The sequence below is a fragment of the Eurypyga helias genome, unplaced genomic scaffold (assembly GCF_000690775.1).
Source record: "Eurypyga helias isolate BGI_N326 unplaced genomic scaffold, ASM69077v1 scaffold1935, whole genome shotgun sequence".
Classification (NCBI taxonomy): domain Eukaryota; kingdom Metazoa; phylum Chordata; class Aves; order Eurypygiformes; family Eurypygidae; genus Eurypyga; species Eurypyga helias.
The window spans coordinates 1-5895 of record NW_010249269.1 but is presented as its reverse complement, the minus strand read 5'-3'; the positions used below and the strand labels follow the sequence as shown (position 1 = coordinate 5895).

Below are 5895 nucleotides of genomic sequence, written 5' to 3'. Positions count from 1 at the left end.
TCCTGGCAGGGACAGCTGCAGGCAGAATGGTCATATGCAGGCAGGGAAGGGAGCTGCTTCCAGAAATGCTCAGAGATGGTCAATTTGGTCATACACCTGACATCCCCCACAGTTCAAACAACATCTTTAAATCTAGCCCCTGGTCTTCTCTCACACCCACCTCAGCCTCGTCCCAAAAGCTGCAAGGTCCAGGGCATGAGTCAACTCCTCAGCTGCTCGACCTCCAGCTTAGAACTGCCTGTGTCCTACAATTGACATACAACAAACAGGCTAAAAACATGGCATGTCCCTTCTGCCCAAGTATCTGAGGGGACAGCAGCCAGCATATGACTTGTTTGTGTCTACCCAGGAAGCTGAAAGGCCAGCAGCCATCATGTGGTTTGGAAGATCATGGTGAGGTCACTGCTGCCTGGTCATGTGAAAGGCCAGAAGAAGGCTGATGAGTTGGGTCACCTTCCAGAATTTTACTTTCTGAGGTTTTTGAGCTTTCCTTGAAAGTGTGAAACAGCAAGAGAGAGAAAACTGTTACAAAGCAGTTTGGAAATTGAAGATGGGACATGAGGAAGAAGAAATGTTCCTTCATGGGTAGAGCTGTAGTGCAAAAGGGTAAGTAGGGAGAGCTGGTGCTCAGCCAAGTGCTTAGTGTTTCAACGAACAAGCAGTGAGTGGGGGAGAGACATGAGGAGAGCAAGGTAGGGAAGCACTATCCTATCAGTGTCTACAGCCTGCAGGAAAACAGAGGCAGGTGTGGGACAGGCTGAGAGGGAAATTGCCAAGCACGCTGGCAAGGCTGGAAGACCCCAGGTGAATCCAGGACTTTGTCCTCTTGGCTGTGGGGGGTGACTCTGCCATAGCCAAGGGATATGAGAAGACATGTTGTCCACATGGCACTGGAGCCTCACTTCCTCCCAGCAACCACATAGGGAAGCTGGGAGTGAAGTACCAGTGTCCTACACGGGGCATTGCAGACCCCACATTCAGTTCCTCAAGAAGGGGGACTCCCACTGAAGCTGTGACTGTGGGAGAGGAGTCCTTTCAGTAGGCTGGTGGTCAGGGCCTGCCCTTTCATAAAGCAGACCAAGTGTTTTTCTCAATATCAAAGCCACCTGCACGGTACTTTGACTGCCTGTAAACACATCCTCCAATTATCTCCTCTAACGAGTCCATGGGGAGGCTGTGTCAGTGGTGGCCCTCAGTGGGGCCCATTAATACTTCCAGGTACTTTGTCTTTTATTTCTGACTTTGTCACCTTCAGGGGTTTGTGCAGTCTCTTCTCAGTACCTGAGGTTCATGGACTCAGCACTACACACACAATGGGCTAATTACAATGCAGAGATCACAACCAAGCTGTCTTGTCTACAATTTATTTCATTATTCATGACTTGTGTCGCTATTGGGAGAGTTTTCAAGGTGTAGGTCAAGAGGAATATTTTAGTGATCACTTTGACGACATGATAGAAGAATTCTCCAACTGATAATAATGCAGAGTGTCTCCTAAGGATCGGTGAACAGTAGGAAAAGTGATCCCTGGAGTTGTGGTTTGACGGGTGATTTCAGACATAGCAAGTTTCCTCAGGAGAGCCAGAAACCCCTGGAAGGTTTGGGGGATCTAATAGGCGGCATAATAGTCAAAGTATGGGCAGTAGAAGCACAGAGGAAGATGAGTGTGTCTTCTCCCACAATGAACAGACATTCAGAAAATTCTCATTTTGGGAGGATAGAAATCACACCGATATTTTATTGAAAGCACTGAATCATTTTCACTGATGAAAGTTGCTTTTATTTTTTTTTTCCTTCAAGTACAGAAAGCATCTTTCAAGTTCTCTGGCAGAGGCTGTTTGATCATAAGCACCCTCTGCTGCATCGAGGTGCACAACTACCTCAGAGCGAGACCCTGGTCTCCTGTCACACCCAGCACAGCCTCATCCCCAGGGCTGCAGGGTCCAGGGCATGAGTCAACTCCTCAGCAGCTGGACCTCCAGCCTAGAACTGCCTGTGTCCTACAACTGATATACAACAAACAGGATAAAAAGGAGTATCTCTGGGGTGGAGAGCACAGCTGGGTCAGCAGAAGGCTTCTCTGCATGCCCATCTTCCTTCCTCTCATGGCTTCACTTCTGTGGAGCACAGCTGTATTCTTCCATGTTTCACCACCTTTCCATTGTGCTCTGCTCTGGGGGTGAGGGTGTGGGTTGTAATTATTCTGACTCTGTCTCTGTGAGGGCAACATAGAAATTCCATGTATATGCTGTATTTTATTAATTCATGCAGAACATCATTCAGGTGGAGGGTTGAGAATGAGCTGCCTTCCTCAGTCAGCTCTGAGAGAGGGATTTCTGTGAGAAATGGCAAGAAAATTTTGGCTTTTAGGTCATTTCTAACTGATCAGTCTCCTTTGCTCCTTGGACAGGTCCCCAGCCCAGAGGAAGGAAATGTCCAACAACTCCATTGCTGAGTTCTTACTCCTGCAGTTCACAGACAGGCGGGAGCTCCAGCTCTTGCACTTCTGCCTCTTCCTGGGCATCTACCTGGCTGCCCTCCTGGGAAACAGCCTCATCATCACCACCGTAGCCTGCAACCACCACCTCCACACCCCCATGTACTTCTTCCTCCTCAATCTCTCTTTCCTTGACCTGGGATCCATCTCCACCACTGTCCCCAAATCCATGGCCAATTCCCTCTGGAACACCAGGGCTATCACTTACTGGGGATGTGCTGCCCAGGTCTTTCTGTTTCTCTTTTTCATTTCGGCAGAGCTTGTTCTTCTCACCGTCATGGCCTATGACCGCTACGTTGCCATCTGCAAACCTCTGCACTACGGGACCCTGCTGGGCAGCAGAGCTTGTGCCCACATGGCAGCAGCTGCCTGGGGCAGTGCTTTTCCAAATGCTGTGCTGCACACAGCCAGTACACTTTCACTGCCACTCTGCCAGGGCAATGCTGTGGAGCAGTTCTTCTGTGAAATCTCCCAGATCCTCAAGCTCTCCTGCTCACACTCCTACCTCACGGAAATTGGGGTTATTGTCATTAGTGCCTGTTTAGCCTTTGTGTGTTTTTTTTTTCATTGTGGTGTGCTATGTGGGGATCTTGAGGGCCGTGCTGAGGATCCCTTCTGAGCAGGGATGGCACAAAGCCTTTCCACGTGCCTCCCTCACCTGGCTGTGGTCTCCCTCTTCATCAGCACTTCAGCCTTTACTTACCTGAAGCCCCCATCCATCTCCTCCTCATCCCTTGATATGGTGGTTACCATTGTGTACTCAGTGGTGCCCCCAGCAGTGAACCCCCTCATCTACAGCCTGAGGAACAAGGAGCTCAAGGATGCCCTAAGGAAACTGCTGACTGCATGCTTTCAGAAGCACCAATGAACTGCCCTTCTTTTTTCTGTATGTCACTTGTAACATACCATATTACAGGTAGAACCTGTCTCTTGTATGTTTCATTTATCTGGTTTTCAGCTTTTGCTTGGGTTCCTTGCTTTTCAGCTTTTCTTTGTTACATTAATGCTGCAAATATTAAAAAAAAAAATAAAATTTCATTCTTTTTCTGCCTGTTACATATGATGCAGAGAATTTTTGTAAATAAGGATCTGTTCTCTCTGTGTGTTTAAAGCAAATACAGGATCCTACACCAACGAGTTTGTCCAAGATCCTTCCTCCAAGCCTCCACTGAATCTTCAGGGGTAGTTCGCTGAGTTGGAGGGGGCAGTAACACCCCTGAGCTGGGTCTGCCTCCCAGCCTGAAGAGCACAGATGTGGGCAGCACAACCCCCGTCCTCTGCAGAGCTGCAGCACTGTCTCAGGACCTGGGGGGGAGCCTGGGGTGTGTCTGTGAATGGCCAGCCAGGCCAGCATAGATGAACTTCCCTCGGGTAAAGACTCAGCTGCGAGGTGGTTGTGCCAGGAGAAAAGCAGGGTACGTATGCACAGAATCATAGAATCATAGAACGGTTTGGGTTGGATGGGACCTTAAAGATCATCTAGTTCCAAGCCCCCTGCAATGGGCAGGGACACCTTCCACTAGACCAGGTTGCTCATAGCCTCATCCAATCTGGTCTGCATGCATCCTGTGCATGCAGGAGAGACTTGGGAAAGGAAACACTTTGCTGCGGGTGTCAGCCTGGGACAGGCTGCCCGGTCTCTGGGGCAGCAGTACCTTCCTGCAGATGCTCTAGGCCAATTCTCTCGTGCTGTGCCGGGGAACAGGTCTGGAACGTGGAGCTGCAAGCTGCCTCGGATAATGATATCCATGGTATGTGGATTGGATAAACTTTCTCACCGGCCTCCATTCCCTGCTGTGGGACTAGTGCCAGTAGCACTGCTCTGCTGTGCTCATCTGGGAGAGGGCAGAGAGGTGGCAGTATTCAGGGAGGGGCTGGTATGACTGGAATGACAGGTGCCCCAGAGAGCAAAACACCAGTGAACAGCTAACGTGTGTGATGTGCAGGCTGGGGGCATGACCCAGCTCCTGCCAGAGACATGAAGGACCAACAGAGCAGCATGTGCTCGGTGCCTGTGTTCTCTGGACATTCTGGGGAAGATGCCTCAGCGTCATCACCACAGTCCAGACTGTAACAACCATCATTTCCAGGTCTGGCCTCTCACACCAACCAGTAGAGGTTGTCTGGGCCTCCACAGATGACCAAAACAGTATGAGATCACAGGGTTGAGGTGGCTCTCAGCCTCTGGAAGTGGCAGTAGAATGCAGAGGGACACTGTCATTGCTGCAGGTCATGTCCTTTGCATGTGAAAGGGAAGTACTCCTGCTTCTGATCTCTCGTTTGTGTATAAGGAGTGAATGAAGCCAGCTCAGATGTGGGCACATGACGGAGCTCTGACATGTCTGTGTGTGACTCCAGGAACAAATCCCCACTGTCCCAGTCACATTCATCTCAGCTGCCTTGGACAGGCTCATTGCAAATGTTCCTGTCTGCTACATCACCATCGACTGTTCTGAGGGACATTTAAGATGACCTAGTTCCATATCCTTGCAATGAGCAGGGACAGCCTCCAGTAGACCAGATTGCTCAAATCCCCTTCACGGCGTAACTTGACTTTGAACATTTCCAGGGATGGGGCATACACAACTTCTCAGGGTAAGGTATTTCAGGGAAACCTTGGGGGTACTGTGTGATGAAAAGCTGAACATGAGCTGGTGATGTGTGATGGCAGCTCAGAAAGGCAACAATATCCTGGGGTGTATCAGGAGAAACAGGTCGAGGGAGAGAATTCTCCGCGACTTCTCTGCTCTCGTGAGACACCATGAGGAGTACTGCATTCAGCTATTTTGCCCTCAACATAAAGAGGATATAGACCAGTTGGAGTGAGTCCAGAGGAGGCCACGAAGATGATCAGAGGGCTGGAGCACCTCTGCTATGAAGAAATCTTGGGAGAGTTGGGGGTGTTGAACCTGAAGAAGAGATGGCTCCGGGGAGACCTTACACTGAATATGGTGGTGTTCCAGTACCCGAAGGGCCTACAAGGAATCTGGGAGGAGACTTTTTACAAGGGCCTGTAGTGATAGGAAAAGGGGTAATGGGTTTAAATTGAAAGCAGGGAGATTTAGCTTAGATATCAGGAAGACGTTCTTCACGGAGAGGGTGGTGAGGCGCTGGGAGACAATCATAGAATCACAGAATGGTTTGACTTGAATGGAACCTCAAAGATCATGTAGTTTCAAATCACCTGACAAGAGAAGGGACATCTTACACCAGACCAGGTTGTTCAAAACCACTACCAACCTCGCCTTGAGTACTTCCAGGGATGAAGGGATGAACCCTCCATCTGCCATGGACTGATCCAGACCACACTGGAACAGGGGCAGTTCAAGAACACCTACAACAGATTGATGAGATCATCAAATGGGTCAACAGGGCAGATGAAATTTTTGAGAAACGCA

At 49.6% G+C, this 5895-nt stretch overlaps 1 pseudogene; it reads left to right on the top strand.

Annotated features, from left to right (window-relative positions):
* Nucleotides 1-2432: 2432 nt before the first annotated feature.
* On the top strand, nt 2433-3365 carry LOC104504368 (annotated as a pseudogene).
* Nucleotides 3366-5895: the final 2530 nt, after the last annotated feature.